This window comes from Plectropomus leopardus, chromosome 16, assembly GCF_026936395.1.
Source record: "Plectropomus leopardus strain MGB_pleo_1.0 chromosome 16, ASM2693639v1, whole genome shotgun sequence".
Lineage (NCBI taxonomy): Eukaryota > Metazoa > Chordata > Actinopteri > Perciformes > Serranidae > Plectropomus > Plectropomus leopardus.
In genome coordinates, this window is record NC_142191.1 from 23,251,780 (window position 1) to 23,270,618 (window position 18,839).

Here is an 18,839-nt window from a genome sequence, read left to right on the forward strand (position 1 = left end):
GAGCCGCTTGTTTAGTTGGATTTTACGGTAAAGATTTCTCCTGATGCCACAAAGAACTGTAGCCAGATAAAATCCAGTTTAGTCTTTCAATCTAGTGCCTTCACTGTTAAAAATGAGGAGTGGGAGGGAAAAGCAGCTCACAAACACAAGAGAGTAGAGGCTGAAATATTCATAGAGCTTTAAGGAAGGTCCCCATGCCGCTGATGAGGATTAAACCAAAACTCCACACTGATTGAAGGATTATTCCTGCTTTTTAATTTGATATTCAGTAAAATTTTGGCTTTAAAAGTTGCCCAAGAGTTTGTGGAAACTTGGCTTTTTAGTGATAAGTGGGAGATCAAACTAGCAAAGGTCCACTTGAGGATCCAAAAAAAATTATTAGAAGATTAAATTAACTTTCTTTTGGGGCCAACGTCCGCAGGAACCATCGATATCTGCTTTTAGACCAGTAGAGGTTCCAGTCGGCAGTCATTTCCTCGACAACACTGACATCTAGTGGTGAGATCATCCTCTTACAGTCCACCAGGGCTGGAGTCTGAAAAATGTGATCTTACTTCAAATAATCTTGGAAATGGACTGTCTTGAAAAAGGAAATCAAACATAGCTATTAATCCTAATTTATGTTTACTTTATATCTACATCTTAAGTTTACTTTATATTTAGCTGTATTTTCTTAACTTTGTGAAGCTGTTGCAGCTTAAAAATGACAAGCGAAATGACCTTGTTCTGTTAACAACTTCAGTAAACCAAGTCACTCTGACTTAACTTGATCATGTCAAAGAGGATTTTGCCAGAGAGGGTTCAGTTTTCTGAACATGTTTGATCAAATGACTGATTAGTTTGCAACCAGCAGAATACAGATGGCATCACTATATTCACGGTTTACTGAAGTTGCTAAAACATAGAAAGGTTAATCTATCAAAGCTGTCATTTTTAAGTTTTAACAAGTTTACAAAATACAGTGAGTATAATTAAGTTGTAAGTAAATTGATTTAATGATGAATTTCACTGGTCAGATTTTGCAGTGTAGAGCAAAGACCTTAATATGATTGAGTCACTTATCTACACGTGATTCTCACCAAAATTTCTGACTCTAAAGTGGGCTTGTTTGGACCAAAGGGAAGAAACATCCAGTGATTAATCTCAGATGTTATTAGATGGCCCCATCATTACTAAAGATCAGACTATTCTTGGCTAAAGACAGAATGTAAAAAATTCCTTCATTTAGCAGCAGACATGAAAAATCCCCGAATCCTAAAACAGTTTATTTTACCTTCGGACCTTAGTCAGTTATTCATTAGTCGAAGCCTTTGACAGACACTGACTGACGGTTTTTCTCTGCAGTTTTAAAGACATTTGGCCCAGGTATCACAGAGCAGTCTGTAAAGGAAAAGTCTACCATTTTTTGGAGGTATGCTTGACATTGTCATGGCTCTTAGTCTTAAATCTTGGCATTTTACTGCTCTGCAAACCACGGAAATGTTACATTTGTGTGTTTCATACATATGATGTAGTTTAGATTACACATATATGAGCTGCGTTTCTCATCAGGAGGACCAGGAGACGATGCTGATACCGTCAGCATTCATCACTTGATACCAAGAGAGACTTTTTCCCAATGACTCGCATTGTGAAAGAGACGTCTGTAAATCAGTAGATACATTTCTTTCTTTCTTTTTTCTTTAGCATCAAAATCCACAAGAAATGACTCGTTTAACTACAAGGATTTCATCCGTTCGGTCTGATAACATTTCAAAAGTCTAGAACAGGTTTGCAGAAGGAGGCTGAAGTACTTGACTTAGACACTCAGAAATTAAAGTCCCGGAATACCTTGAAAATCAGATATTTTTCAACTTGGTCCTTGAGAAGGTACTTGAATATAATTGAGAGATGAACTGAATGATAAAGTTGTTTTTTTTTTATCAGATGAATGCCGTTAGGCTGGTGGAAGGTAGCCACTCAGCCGCCCTGAGTCTCGAGTGCACTTGCTCTGTGGGCACGAAAATGCTGAAGATCCGTCTGATTTCAAACAGCAGAACTTTCATAGCAATGAACAGACACCTGCCTTCAACTATGAATCCAGGTCTCTTAATACTTCCAAAGTGAGAGCGGGGCAAACAGCTGCCAAGCAGCAGACCAGTGTCCAACAAACGACAAAAGCAGGTCTTTTTAACATGTCGAGACCAAACCAGGTCTTTAAGCCCGAGAATGATGTTTTTGTAATCAAGTGGTTTTTGTGCTTAAACCTAACCACGTGTTTACCACAGTGTTGTCACAGCATGAAACTGAAAATTTGAACGTAAAGTTTTGTACAAATGTTACATATCTGTGGTTTGTAGAAATGTACAGTGCCAACATTTATCCTTGCGACTGGGCTGTGCTTTCACCAATTTTTTTGGTGTTTTCTGTTGCGAGGCGCTGCAATGAGTCATTTTAGCTAATTAATATTCTCTTGCAACAAGAAGCTCACAAAACCTTCAAATAATTAGAGACTAAAAAAAAGACAAAAATACAGAAAAGGGCAAATGTGTAACTGTCTGATTTTGCTTCCGAGTTAAAAAAGTACAAGAAAGGGGAAAACTTCAAAGTGTTTGAGCTGCAAATTGTGTGTAATTCAGTTATATCACAAACAATGTTGGGGTGGTGTATTTGATTTTCACCTGGTTGTAGTTATTCCAAATCAATATCAATCAATTTCAAATTTTCCTCAGTCCTATATGATGGCCAGCACATATCAGCGTCTTGGCCCTGTAGTTCAGATTTAATCTAAAGTTGCGTTTTTGAGCTGTTAGAAATCTCTCCGTGTTCTTAGCGTCACTGTGTACAGACGACAGCGTTCTCGTGTTTAATCTGTTTTTCGTTTCGTTAGAGTTAGAAGCATTTATTATCCATGTGATGTTGTGTTGTTATGGTTGATTTTTGTTGATTTGTGTTAATTTATTCTGTAGTCGTGAACATAGGATTTGGGGGGGTTTGGGAGATAACCCCCAGGTGGCGCTGTGGGTTTAATGGTTTGTGACTGGACCCTAAATACAAGTTTTTGTGGGTGTTTGCATATTTATCTACCAAAAAAATAGAGAGACATCCTGAACTGATGTCGGTAAAGAATTGAAAAGTCCTGAAGGTGTTGCATTTTTTACCATCAGTGATTTAAATATATATACTGGTAATAGTCACAATGAATTAAAGGTGTTGAAAAGTGTGAACCATGATACCTTTCAGGTGAGGTTTGATGCCAGAAAGAGGGACAGGGAGTCTTACAGGAGGATAAGAACTGTATGAATGTACCATCCAATGTGAAGTGAAGAATATTTTATATGCATTTATTTTTTTCTTTGTGTGTTCACTTCTCTGTGCTTTTTTTCTTTGATCTTGGAAAGCACAAAAAAAAAGGGGGGGGGGGGCACGTGTCTGTTAAGCATTTCTGATGGCTGTTTTATGCAGCAACGACATGCCGTTAATGTAGGAAATGATCCAAATCTGCCACATTAGATGTACCGGTCCATGATAGATGACACGCTTTATTGGTGTCATTTCTGACACGTACACATGGACATTTAGGAATATTTGGCTTTGTAACATAACACAGAAGTGTTCATCGTACGATATAGTGTTCAGACACTGAAGCTGCTTCATATGAACACGGAGGAAAAGTCATAATTCTGCTTCATCAGTGTTTTGGTTCGTGTTTGATAACTTCAGAGTCACTGATGTCGGCGTGTAGAGATGTGTGTGTTCCCGTTATTGACCCAGAGAAAGCTTTTAATGAAGGAAAGTGAGGTTTTCCCGCTTGTGGAAAACAATGCTATAATGTAGATCAGTGTCCATAATGAAGACACTTTAATGTTTTCATTGTTGCCCAGTTTTTGACTTGTGCCATGTTAAGTTTTATTCATCATGGTTTTCGTGGAAGTCAGGCATTAGAAACTCCCAGTATACAAACTTCCAAGTCGTTTTATAACCCAGCTGGGGAAAAAACAGACTCCATAAGGCAAGTTGATAGTTTGAATAGTTAATAATCTTTTGTATATCAATTACTCAAAGCATTTTACGTTGAATTTGTGAAGGAAACTTTTTTCACTTTCACTTTTACACTTATGTTTTCACAAAAAGCTTACAATTTAAAACACTTTCACTAAACGTTTTTTATTCAGAAGTGACCATATTAATACGTGAGGGCAGAAATTAAGAGGAGCGAGGGGTGGATGTGATTCACAGACTGCAGCAGCGCCTCGCAGACTGCCCACCCTTAATTAAAATGTAAATCGATGAGTTGTATAAAACTTCACCCTCGTACAGTTGTCATGAATGTCAAAACTAACTATAGAGTCTAAAACTGTTTTTGCACCAGGCTGTTAACATGTTTATTTCTGCTGTAAAGTTGGGCATTTTAACATAGGAGTGTATGGGGATATACTTTCTCGTTTGCAGTGTTGGACACTTTGGCTTGATTTTTTCAGCCTCGGAGGTTGCCTTTTGCTCAGGCTCGCTACTCGTATGCAGTACTGAGCACATGCCTGATTGATGAGACTTGGATTATAAAGCACGAGTTGTGCAATAGTTTAGAAACAGATGTTTGTTTTTGTTGTTTATTAATGTAGACCACATTTACCTCAATTCAATTTTTAATGTTCTCAGTTTTTAGACTTTTCGTTCTTCATGCAGGCACGCGGGAAAAAAACAAAGTGTTCTTCACAAATTAAAGGTAACACGGCTGAGTAATTGATATACAAATGATCGTTTTGTGGGTGAAGTATTCCTTTAAACTTTTCACCAGTCAATGGGACTTTCATGGTGTGATTTTAGTTAAAGATCACGGATTTGGTGGAAATCCTGGAATCGGTCACTGGTGACCGTGTTCCTCCCTTAGATACAAATAGTGAAGAAACTCCAAACAGAAGTTCATTTTTTAAAAACACTTTTATTTTAAGCTATATAGTTCAAGTATTAATACTGCTGATTGGATTGAAGTCAACACTTTGATTCTGGTTACAGATCAAAGTTGTATTGTTATTAATATTGTAATGGCGGGGGTTACATTTGTTGTTTTTCTTTCCTACAGTAAGTGTGACGGTGTAAAAAAGATCTTAGGTGCAGTCCTGCAGTCTGAAATTAGATTTTCAGGGTATTTTGGGGATGATAAATATGTTAAAGTGGCTGTGTGCAGACAACCTGTATTTAGGAACCACAGAGGCTTAAAACATCAGTCAGGTTTGTAATTTAGACGTTAAGGGCTGATTCACTGTATTTTCCCCAGCAGGAAGTCAGAATTTGACAACATTTGGCTGTACATTTGGCTGGACTCTGTAGGCGCCCTCCTGGATTTATCTGAAAACGTTTTAAACATGATATTTTCACTCATGTGACACTGATGTAGTATGTTCACTCTATGAATAGGAAGAAGATGCTGAATGTTTTGGGTTTTTCATGTGAGCCGTCAGTGTAAGATCTGCTTTAGTAGTGTGACATCAGGCATCCGCTCATTTCCATATGCAGACTTTATTTTTATTTTAAATATTTTTCTAAAAAAAAAAAAAGGTTGAATTGTTTTAGTGATTTTCTGAATATTGTGTTGATGATCTGTTGCGTTTTAATGCCTTTCTATTGGTGAATATTAAAGGACAATGCCACCTTTTTTTTTAAGAATTCTAACGGAGCTCAATCCTAGTGAAAATGCACCACATTGTTCCAAAATAAATCTAATTTAAATCACACTGACATTTCTTTTCTTCACATGTGGTGTGTGATCTCTAACCATGACTGACTGTGTCCCGTGACTCAAATATTCTGAATTTTTAAAAAGGGTTGGCGTTGCCCTTTAAAGGTTTAAATGTGTGAAACCAACCTCAGAAATGTATCTGTACAAAATATTGCTGATAATCATTCCATTGCACATAGTTTACTTTGCGTTTAAATGCAATATCCTAATTTTGTGGGGAAATCTGTTTTATTGTGTTAATATTATTATTGAAAAATGTAAATATTCCATTCCGGCAAATGAGCCGTTCTACATTTATATGAAAATCTTCTGAGCTTATGGATTAAAAATGATATTAATAAGCAGCAGACTTTTTAATAAACTATATTTGTTACACTTCTATTGTGAATAAAAACAATCTTTTAATAAGTGCTGTGGATTTGTGTCGTGTTTTATGAAGTCAGAGCATTTAAGTGTTTAAAATGAGCACATTCAGTACAATTTATACTGACTTTATTTTTTGACATGTGAAGTCTAGTTACCGTTTAAAAACGTAATTACTCATGAATAAAAATTTTACATCAATACATGTTGAGGTCCAGCTATATACAGGTGCTGAGGTGTTTGTGGTTGGTGTTTAACCTTGAATGGAATTAAATGAACAATCTTAAAGTGAAGACACAACTTTTTAACTTCTCACCCAGGTTTCTAAGTGTTATTTCAGTTTGCGCCGCTGTTGCAAAAGCAGCAGTTTCCCTTTCAGTCTTCCACGATCACTTGGCTGGGGAAAACAAAATGCCTTTCCTCTTTCTGTTGTGGTTGGTCGATGGTTGATGCACTCCTTCTTGGTGTAAGTCATTTTAATTTTCCAAGAGGTCGTATCCTTTGACAGAAAGAACTTCTTAATAAACACATAACTGCACAGACTGTAACCTGGAGTGGAAATCCATTCAACAAATTTATAATTTATATATATATATATATCACTCCTAGTTGTTGCAGCAAGGACTACAAACCATTATGGCATCCAGTAAAAGACTACAAGACCCACAGTAAGCAAGATGAGCACTCAGGAAAGTGATTGCTGCCCAGCTGAAACAAATCAGCTGATTTTCCTGAATGAGGGGCTGAAGGGGAGGCAGAGAGGATGAGAAGACGATGATTGAGGCAGACAGAGAAAAACAGAGATTTTTTTAGTTATGTTAGCCAGTAAAACTGTGAATTACAATTTCAGTTCACCTACCCGTTGTTGTTTTGTTTAACTTTTGTCTTCAAGAATGAAGTTGACCTTGAGTTGACCTAAAGAAGACTGAATTCAGAGTTTGGAAAGCAACGTTTGACTGTCTTCACTTCCTGCCCCCAAAGCCTCCAAAGCTCCAAAAGAAAAGCCCCCGACCTCTCCAGACGTCACAATATGTATTTGTCATGGAAATCTCTGAAATAAACTAGTAAGTGGGCCTTGGGTTGAGATTTTAGGTCGGGACGCTTTCCTCTTGTGTGCCATGACGGTTTCGTCTCATTGTAATTCAGTTTTAGGACTTCAGAATAAAAGAGCAGAAACAAAATTAAAGCCTAATTACATTTTACATTAGAATAAGCCAACAGTATTGAAATGGTTATCCGCAGTTTTGACCTCTTAATATAAAAAGCTTATTCATCTTTCTATTATATTTCAAGTGATGAAAAGGACAAAGAAGCTGCTGAAGTGTTTGTAGTATTCTGCCTCACTGTGACTATCTGCCTTTACAGGAACATAATAAAGATAGACATCACAGACAGCGAGGCCACTCTCTCTCCTGACTAATAATTTTTTCAGTCTAATTCTGGGCGTCTTATCTCTGCGCCAAAAGACTGAAAGCGGTTCTCTTATCTGGCTGAACCGATGCTGTGGGACATGAGTGGGATGGTGGAAATAAGAAAAGATATTTTAGCACAATTGTTCATCTTTATCACCTCTGCTCTCTCCCACAAAAGATTAAAAACAGTACGGCCCGTCTGAATTCATCTTCTATTGCTTTCAGAGGACTGGGACCAATCAAGTCAAATATTTTCATGATATCATATTTTTCATGAGGTATTTCATTTCCATTGTCCTCGAGCGAAGCTACAGAAAGCAAACGCATGATTCAGATGTGACTGTTCTGGCTATTTCTATAGTGCAGAAATAACTCGGACACATTTGTCTCAATGTTTCTGCAGCAGTCTTCATCAGGAGGAGACACCTGGAGGACAGCTGACGGCCAACTCAGCACATCCACACTGCGAAGAAAACAGCAACAAGCCACAAAGTAGGTTGATTAATGTACAGTTTACTCTTTTTTAAAAAATAATGTATTGAATCAGTAGTGGAATGCAACTAAGTACATTTACTCCAGTATTGTACTGAAGTATGAATTTGAGATATTTGTGCTTCACTTTTCTTCAATTTTCTTTTCATGCTACTTTATACTTTTACCCCCCTTTCAGAGGAAATTTCTTACTTTTTACGTCACTACATTTATCTTACAGCTTCAGTTATGTTACAAATTAAGATGAGATGTTTGCAAAGATATTATTAAGTTTATAAAATGTGTTTTGCTATGAATTAAATTAATTAAGAGTTTGTACAAGTACAGCAATTAGTTGAACAATCAATCAGTTAATTTTACAGAAAATTAATTGCCAAATAGTTTGATAAACATTTAAGTTTCAGGTGTTTTTTTTTCTAATTTGTTTAATAATTGTGACATTTTCTATAGTTTTCTAATAATTCTGCGTTTGTGGAAGGTGGGTTTTTTTTTGAAAGATTTTTCTGCATTGCATACTTTCACTTTTAATACTTTATGCACATTTTGCTGATTACACTTGGGCTCCTATTGTTGTTGTTTTGCCTCTGTTTATTGTCGTAACACAGATGTTTTCTGGATTTGCGTCTCTTTGTGGTCATTCTGATGCTCCCTTCAGCTACTTTGAATCTCTTTGTAGTCATCTTTGTTTGTTTGTTAGGATCTCCATTAGCTGGGCCCTGGAGCACAGACAATCTTACTGGGGCCCGAATTTAAAAATGTACATTAAACCTTACAGACCACACAGATTAACACATGTAAAAACATGCATTAAACATTACAGTCGACAAAAATGGCAAACATAAGACATACTATAGAAAATATATGTCTCTAGAATACATTTTGTACCTGTCTTTTTTTTAATGACTTCTTTTTTGCCATTGTCAGATAGGACAGGATGATGTGCAGCAAAGGGCAGCAGATTTGAAACAAAACCTCCAACCTCTGCACCAAAGACATAACCTTAGTACACGGGACGCCAGCTTTACCAGGTGAGCTATGAAGCACCTGATTTTGTGTCTCTGTGGTTGCATTGAGTCTCTTGTAGGGTTTTTAGAAAGAAACTGTTCCTCCAAAATGTAAGAATTTATATATTTAAGAAGAAACTGCCAACAAAATTAAAGTGCAAAAAAATTAAAATGAATAAGCCTTTGTAAACAATCACAACAAACAACTGTATATACTGATATAAACAACTGATATAACTGTTTTGTTTACAAAACAGTTATATCCATAGCCACCTTATAGCCACCTCCTAGCTTTAAAACTGCAGAAATGTTAAAATCATTTTAATATTAGGCTTACAGTCATTAAATCTTTTGAAAAACTATCCTGATATAAAAACACTTTTTATAACGACTTATCTACTTCAGAGGTTACTTAAGATAAGGGAAAATGTTAAACATTACGTATATCGATTTAAAGGGAACATGGTGACTGATAGTTGGGGGCCAGTACTGAGAGTAGCAGGTTGTACTCCTGATCACCACCAGAGGGCAGCAGAGGTTCATAACAGCCGCACTGCTGGATCAGTCTGACCACGGCTTTCATTTCCACCTAAAATTTTAATGCTCCTTTATATATTTTATATTCTTAATCTTTTATGAGATTTTTTATTTTTATTTTTAAAGGTTTCCCTTTTCTATTTAAGCTCATAAACGGCCCCATCCAAACTCTAAAAGGTTATTTTATATTTTTGGTCTTAAACTCTCCCTGCACACGCAAAGCCAACCCTCTGGCAACATTACCACTTAAGCCTGATGTCTAAACAGCCAGAAATCTCTACGCAGCTTAGCATCCCATTACCACCAGCACAAAGGTGGTTTGTGCTCAGCCAGTAAAAGTGGTAACCCCTGTGGTCTGAGATAGATTGTGTATGCTGCTGATATCTCACTCTGAAGTCTCGGGGCAGAAATTTGAGCTTTTGTTTGCATAGTGCAGCGAGATGAGTGTGGTATGAACTGAATTTACAGAAGACTTTGTAAAGTTACCCTGCGTATGTTTGATTTTTTAACATTTTAAGGTTATCATTCAGATCTTACACCACCCTCTGGACAATGTGTGCAGTTTATTGCTTGATTAGTGTTACCAAATTTGATAACTTGAGGATGTATATTGCCATTTATGTCCACATTGTTCTTTAAGAGACTTTGATTTGTAAAAATGATGGCAAAAGGCAAACATTTTATTTAAAAAACTTGGTTTGGCTTTGTACAGATTTTGCTCAAGTAAGAGCATCTTAGTAGTTAGTTAATAGTTCCATTGCATATAACTGCAACATGTTTGACTCCTGTTGGGTACCTTAGTTGCATGAGACACCTCTCTTTCTCTCTCTCCCCCTCCCTCCTATTTTTCCCAACTTCATTTCTGTCAATATTAATATAAAAGCAAATCACTCCGGGAGATTCATAAAGAGAGTGTTGGTCTGTTTCGGCACCGTGGACAGAAACAGCGACCAAGTCGGTTTACATTTGTGCTCACACAGTTAACAACCAAATAGATGCAGAATTTACATTAAGCAAAGTAGAAATATCCATAAATGATTGTTACAAAATCAAACGTATAAAAACTATACATCCACATGCACCCATACACTTACATACAACCATGCACATATTTTAATGTCATTAAAAACAACAATACACAAACGGACAACCCCAGATGCTTCAGATATTCATTGATCATTTGTTCGATTCAGTTCTGCATTATACAGTCTGATTTCTGTAGGCAGGGTTGCAGCTTTCAACCCTTTTTTTTTTTTTACCCGCAGCAGGAGTGCTGCCTGGCTTTTATTGCACCTGAGAAGAGGGACATTGCCATAATCCAGACATGGTCTGACCAAAGTAATGTAGGTGCAGACAAGGTCCCTGCAGGGCTGGCTGTGTCTGGTTAGGAGGGTCAGAAAGTGGAGCCATTTAGAGGCTTTCCTCACCACCTGTTCAATGTGTCGTTGAAGTCAGAGTTCAGGTAGTGAAATTGCGACTCCTAGGATAGTGATGGAGTGACCCACCTTACTCTGCCTCTCATTGGCTTACTCCAACCCTAACCAATCCCAATCTTCTTGCCTAGACTAACCAATCCAACCGGCCGAGGCAGTATTCAGCCTGTTCTCATTCTGAAGTTGTCAAGTATCACTGCTCTTGCAGTGATTTCAGCATAATATACCAATGTCAAAAGCTGTATGATATGTTAGTGGATGGCCAGCACCTGTCACATCCACATGATACCCCACAGGACAGCGTCAGGTTGAAACTCAGCCAGTAGCAACATTATTTAAGGAGTGCAGGGATGCTTATAGGGCGGGGGTTTTTTTCTATACCTAACCATGTGCCTTTTTGCCTAAACCTTATCATTCATGCCTTCCCATGACATTGGTTGCCATGAGCTATTGTTGCCTAAACAGAACCACATTGTGTTGTAACATAATCCCGCCATGTGCTTTTGTTGACATCCAGGCATCTGTAGTGACTTTCCTCAACATCAGCAGCAGACATAAGGATACCTAGAGTGTAATATGTACAAAGTGGCAATGTGTTGACGACTTGGGATGAAAACACGTTGGAGTATTAGCCACTCAATGCAGAGTAGGGCAGGTTATTACTTCACCTTCCCTGGATTTGCAAATTTGCATCCAGGTAAAAGTTGAAGTACCTGGTGGCAGTCAGGTTGTGTCAGCATGTTGTTTGAAGCCCAGCAGCTGGATAAATGGGCTGCATCAAAGACCTTGTGCTTTGTACCACTAAAGTGACACTACAAAGATTAGTTATAGGAATAACCTAAGGCAGTCTTATGTTGTCAGCATACCCAATCTCCAATATGATGTCAAAGACAGTCTCATGACAGAACATGTGTAGGAGGAAGATGTATGGCGAGACCACACGTCCAAGTGAGACCCTAGTTGTAACCTCCGTAGAGGGACTGAAAGTGCCATTGTCCTCTTCCTGTCTTGTAACTGTGTACCCAGGCTAAGTCTACACTGTAAAAACTGACAAATTGATCTTACTTAAAATAATCTTGGAAACTGATTGCCTTTGAAAAGGGAAGTAAATATAACTTTTAATCTTAATTTATGTTTCCTTTATGTCTAATCATAAAGTTTTCTCAAACTTGAGCCGTATTTACTTAATATTTTGAAGTTGTTGCAACTTGCAACTAAAATCAACTTGTCCATGAGCCAGATGTTGCAGCAGCTGTGGTTGGTCCACTCTATCAAAGTCCTTGGACATGTCAGTCAGTGGTACTCTCACCGTTACTTGCTGTTTTATATTTCTAGCCATTGACCAGAAATGTGCGGTTTAACGGAGGCAGTTGTGGTGGTAGACCTATGTATATAAACATGCTCATTCGTACATTCAGATATCACTGTGTTGTCTGTTTATTTGAGATGAAATTTTCTGTATTTTTCCCAGACATGATGTTAATGAGACAGGCCTTCACTCACTGAGCTTGAAGTAACTTTGCCAGTGTTAACCCTCTGAGGTGTGCACTGGGCCTTAGTTATAAACATAGAGATATCTACTGCATGTATGCATAACCTCACTTGCTGTCATGGATATTTTATATAGATATTTTTCTAAACTAAGGATCCTCACAATTGTAAGGTGGTCTAAATTTTCTGTCTGAGTAGAATAAAAATAATAATTCTGCCACAGCAAACACATTAGTAAACATTTTAAATGTACCTGATGTCTGCTGAATAAATCTTGTTTGCGCTCTCTAAGTGACGAGTTGAGTCAGTGTCACACATTTGTTTAATTGATGGCATAATGTTTGAGGGAAACATGTCATTAAACCAGACATCAGTGTCAATAGCTGCTAATATGACAAAGCTGTGAGTCAGCTCGACAGTAGGGTAGCCTCGGGGGACTCGCTTGCCGTTTTGTTTTTTTCTCTAACGATCCAAAGAGATGATGTATGATCTGTCAGCTGAAGAGCTGTGACACACACAGGAGTGTTTATATGCACAAACAAAGCAGTGAAGATCTAAAGCTGAGTATGATTCAGCACATGAGTGGCCAGTAAGCAGGAAGACACATCCTGGGCAGTTTACCATCACTCACAGAGCCAGTTGTGGAGTACTTTTACGCAAGTATTGTACTTAAGTATACATGTGCTTATTCTTTACTTGAGGATTAGCTTTATATGACACTTACATTTCCACTCCACTGCATATCAGAGGGAAATACACTTTTTACCTCATTACATTTGTCTGACAGCTTTGGTTACTTTTTAGATTTTAATTTTTATACCCTTCCTGTCCAGTGAAAACCATGTATCTCCGGATGTGGTGATTTTGAATGTTTGCGAATGAAGTAAAGAATGAATTGTTCATTCATATCTCTTGAAAATTATTCTACTTCTTAAGCTAAATAAACATAAAAAAATATCTGGAAAATGTAATGTCACAAAGCTGTAAAGTTTCATTTTTTTTTTAAGATACATGGTTCTCACAGGACAAACATTTGATGATCTTTATAGGATGTGATGCATTGCCAGCAGGATATTAAAACAAACAAAATCAGGACTTTCACCCAGGAGACCACTGTTTGTGTCCCATGGGAAACCAAGTCGATGCTGTTTTAACATAACGTTACACAACTTATGTATAGTTGATGTCACTTGTGAAGTATTTGTGTCATGTTACATAAAATATGTACTTTAGTTTTAATCCAAACTTTTTTTAAAACTAACCAAGTAGTTTTGTTACCTAAACTTAACCATTTTCACAACGTTAACCAAGAGTTAAGCTGTATTTCAGCTGTGCATCATATTAAGACAATAAAGGATGTCTTATACATTGGTATGAGCAGGTTTTTCTCACAAGCTGTATGTTTTACTACAAACACAGGCAGGCGGGTATGCCAAGCAGGTGAAACCACCTGTGCTTACATCTACCACAAACAAGGAAGCAGTCCTGAGCAGTCTTGTAAGGAGGCAGGTTGGGGGGATGGATGGGTCATATAATTCCAGAATTTCCCCTAATCCATGCAAACTTTAAATGAACTTTGAGTAATTTTTAGGTACACCCACACCATGTTTCTTTTCCTAAACCTTACCATAGTATCTTTTATTGCTTAAATTTAATCTCTATAACTTTATTTTAATTACATAAGTGTACGTTAAGGACGTAACGTAATTTGCGTGACACTAATCTGTATGATAACATACGAGCTGTTGAGCGTGCATTTTCTTAGGATATCATACGACCCATTCTATGAAAATATATTGATATGAGACGCCAAGGGGCACGACAAAGCATGGGTATTTATATTTTCTTAAACTAGTGTCTAATATTGCTGCGGATTAGTTTAATGTGGTGTTGGTTGAAAGTGTGATGTGTCTCATACAGATGCTGAAAGGTGCCTTGCACATCAGTATCAGATGCTGATATTTAATGACCGTGATTGTGTTAATTCATACAGTCAGTTGCCACTTTATTAGGTATACCTGTAAATCCTGTTTGTTAATGCAAATATCTAATCAGCAAATTACCGCTGTAACTTCCTGGAGTCTCTACAAACTATTTCTTTAATCACACAGCCATCCCTCCTCTTACTTTCACACTTCCCGCTTTCCTGTCCTCTCACTCTCATCCCTTCACTTCCTTCCACTCTTCCTGTTTACTTTCTTTCTCCTTCTGTTCTTTCATCCCCCTTCAGAACAACACAGGACTCAGTTTTGACTCTGTTTAAACAAGAAGAATAGAGCCGAGCTTTAAATAGTAAACAACTTTCATTCAGCAAGCAGCAGATTACAGAACAGGAGAGGACGCAACCTCTGCATCTGCGTTCCTGAAAATTCCCTGATTCATGTGTGTGTGTGCAAGTGTGTGTGTGACTGAGAGTAAATCTGCTGAGCCACAATAACCCTGAAGGAGGAACTGTTTTTCTCTCTTGTGCTCATCTTTTATTGAACAACAGAGACAAGATAGACTTCAGGGTTTTTCCTCATATTTAGGCTTTTTGCTTCCTCGTTTTAATGCTCTTATTGAAAAAGTTCTCATACTTTTTTGTAAACAATTTGATGGATGCCTCAGCATGCAGCACATTATTGTGCAGTATACCAAATATGGACAACATGCCCGCTGCTATTGTGTCTATTCAGTGCTTTCAGAGGAAACGTAGTATTGTACTGTGATTGTATTCCCTTTGATATATTATCATATAGAAAATGCTATTGTTTCAGCTTAGCTGTTCCATCCTCGCTCCACAGTCTCATTTCGCTGCTGAATCCGACTCTAGATTCCATTTTCTTTGAGTTCTTGTCTGACATTTTCCCATCTGTTCAGCATTTAAAGCTTCAATCACACTTAGCTGGAGGAAAAAATCGAATTCCTTTCTTGTTTTTGTAAACTAAGGCTGGTTATTGTTTTAAAAATTATGACACCAGTTTACAGGTATCCTTAAAGTGATAGCGATACTAATAGACTTGATATATATCATGTGGATGGAAGTATTCAAACAGAAGCACGCCACCAGATGCCGTAGACATATACTTTCTCAACGCCAAAATGTTCTCATTCTAAATTGTCACATATTGCAGCCATGCCGTGGACTTCCACGTCTACATATTACACTCTAGGTATCTTTCTGCGACTGCTTTTTACATTTAAGGACAAACAAATGCACATGGTGGGATGACACTGCATGTGGTTATGTTTAGGCAACAACAGCACATGGCAACCAACACCAGGACATTAACAAATGCACATGCGGGCATAGTTTGGATTAGGGGAAGGAGGCACATGGTTAGGTGTAGAAAAGAAACATCACATTCAGACAGAAGGCAAACAGCAAACTCCTACATGAAACTTCAGCGTTTGTTGGTCCCACCTGCCCTATAGGCGCCCTTGTGCTCCATATATTACATCGTTACAGGCAGCATTTCGACCTGGTGCTGTCATGCTGCATTTCATGCTGACATGACAGGTTTCTATCCAGCTGCATTCTCAAGTGACGCCATTAGTGTGTGTGTGTCATGCAGACGCGGCTGGTGCTGTCCAGCTTTCACAGGCATTAGTAACAGCACGGCGACTGCTTCTATCCTGCCACATTATGACCTGACGCTGTCCAGTGGCATTTCAAGCAGATGCAAAAGGTCGCTCTTGGTGTTGCAATCTTACGCCAAAAACATTGTCAAAGCAGTGGTATTTTACTCCGCAAAACTAAAAACTGTTTGGATTGTAGCTAGTGAGGATGTGGACCAATCACATGTAGTACTGAATCAACGATTGCTGGTGGTGAATGGCTCATGCAAAACCATACAGATACTCCCTACAGTACTGAATGAAGGTCTTTAACATATTGGAGAAAGACAAAAAGAAAGGGAGAAAAAAGGAAAGGGAGAAAGAAAAAAGGAAAGGGAGAAAGAAAAAAGAAAAGGGAGGAGAGAAAGTAGGAAAAGAGACACAGGAGAAAAGAGGGCATCTTCATGATAAAAGTTTTAGGTCAAGCAAAGATCAGTTACAGTGGCAACATGTCAACAAGAAAACAATCCGTTTTTCAAACTTTCCCAAAGCACATGAAAACAACAACAAACTCAGTTCCAGCCAACAGCAGACAAGTCAGAATAATTTTAGAAAGCGGGATAAACCATCCAAAATCTCCAGTAGGATCTCTGAATATTGCATGAAGACACATGAGTGCAGGAAACAGTAAATCACTGTGCAGCAGCCAAATACTGTATCAAGCATCACTGGGAGGAGTGGAAGTTAATATTTATATGGGATTTTACTACTATTAGATTTTGACTGTTTAAACTCTGGACCATATGGATTATGAGATACAGAGATATGCAAAGGGCCCCACTTTCCTAAACAGGAGCAAGACACACAGAGTTTGTGGTTGTTTGTGTCTTATTGTTGTCATTTGGGTCCCTGTGACCTAATAGTGTGTTTAAATCAGTGGTTCCCAACTGGTGGGTCACAGTCCAAAAGTGTGTCGTGGTTCCATTCTGAATGGACTGCAAGTGGCTCACATCCATGTCAAGTTTGTAAAAAACTGACTGTCTGTTTGGGGGTTTTTACCCTCCTCAAAGCTACAAATATTTGTCCTTTAGCCTCCCAGAGTGACTCAGGGAAAATGCATGAAGTGTTTGTCTCACACGAAGTGGACCATCCAAAATTTGAAAATCAACAATAATTTCCATTTTTAAAGTTTCTGGCTGTGATAAATGGTGTCATTTTGGCGATTTGGGTATGTTTTCTTTAGAAATCGCCAAAAATTTTGAGAGACCAAATATTGCCAAAAAGATTCAATGAAAACAATATTGCCAAAAGTTTTTTCAAAATTACCCAAAATTTTAAAGGGAAAAACATTGCAAAAATTATTGTATTCTTGCAGTATATTTAATGTCATTATGTTTAAAGCCCATGTGTTATTTACATTCTGTCAAATAAAATTAAATATATGGTCATTGCTCTTATCTGTACCCAGACGTTTGACCAGTTGGAACCATTGGTACAATTGATGTAATTTTCTATCTCATTTTTTTGTGGTCATTTTGTACCACTTTGTAGTTGTTTTGTGTGTCTTCGTGGTTGTTTTCTATATCTTTGTGGTATTTTTATATATCTGTCTGGTAATTTTGAGTCTCCTCCTGGTCGATACCTAATAGTTTGAGATGCATTTTGCAAGTGAGGGGCCCTCTGGCACTTTGGCCCCTGGGTCTGTGCACAAGAGGCTCTGTTTCAGTAACCCATCTATGACCTGGACAGTTCTAGTCTGGTATTTTCTTGTTTCTCCTATTCTTGGCCTCACATAAACCGACAGTATGTTCATCAGCCTGCAGTGGATGCCTGATGGTGTTTTACATCACTGTAAAACATCAAAGACAAACATCAAACATAAACATTGAGGATGACAGTAGTTTGAAAAGTGTTAGACACAGCTGTTCTTTTTCTGCAATTGAAATATTTATTTTTCACAGTAAAATCTATAGTGGTCTGGGCTTTTAATTCCAACATCAGCCACACTGCAGTGTGTACAGTTAGTGTGTATTGTGTGTGTGTTACACCACGTGGACTCTATGGTGTTTCCAGATTATGATCCATTTCAGAGCTTATTCATTATATAACTGTCATTATTATGCTTGGTATACTGTACTGCACTCTCTGCAAAACACAGGGATTATAAAGCCTGATTACGTATACATGCATTTAAGTACATGTGCATCAGTAAATTAAAATGCCTGTAGGCCTTACAGTAGCTGCATGGCTTACAGTTACATAACTACCAGTATATGAACATTTAATATGAAAACTTTAAATATTCAGCATCTAGAATCGTATTAATACATATTAACCATTATAAGCTAAGAAGCAGCACAGTCATTATCACTGTCTGTTTGGGTTTACCAGCAATAAACAGCAGGTTGAATTCTAATGATAGCTGAATGTACATATTAAATTTCACAATTGTTGTTGAATATTTCAACATAATAATACTCTAATAAACTACTTTATACATGTAAAGTTAAAAACAAATAGCAGTATTTTCTGAGTTTGAGTCTAAATTGCTTCAGTGTGATGAATATTAATATTACGTTCTTGATGTAATGTGTCTTTCCCAACACATCCGGCATCAGGGAATGACAGACACAAACAGACACACACATACACAACCATGTACTTCTACACTTGTATGGACCCTAATTAACACAATGTGTTCTCCAGACCCTTAGCCTAACCGTAAAGGAGCTCAAAGGACCCTTTTGCACAGAGATTGCACTATAAGGTGGCTACAAAATTCATCTACCTTAATCAAAATTCTTAAATGTAATGACTGTAGTTCTGATATTTCTTCTGTTCCTTAACATGA

At 37.7% G+C, this 18,839-nt stretch overlaps 1 protein-coding gene across 4 annotated transcripts in view; it reads left to right on the top strand.

The window, feature by feature from the left end:
- Positions 1 to 6,830: 6,830 nt before the first annotated feature.
- The window catches only part of fam184ab (family with sequence similarity 184 member Ab), a 204,670-nt gene continuing 192,661 nt past the window's right edge, over positions 6,831 to 18,839 (top strand). For 2 of the 4 annotated variants that reach the window (XM_088089446.1, XM_088089448.1), the window contains exons 1-3: positions 6,831 to 7,146; positions 7,898 to 7,986; positions 8,911 to 9,014. The gene's annotated coding sequence lies outside the window, so the exon portion shown is untranslated. The remainder of the gene's footprint in view (positions 7,147 to 7,897; positions 7,987 to 8,910; positions 9,015 to 18,839) is intronic. The other 2 variants (XM_088089447.1, XM_042503815.2) reach the window with 2 other exon arrangements.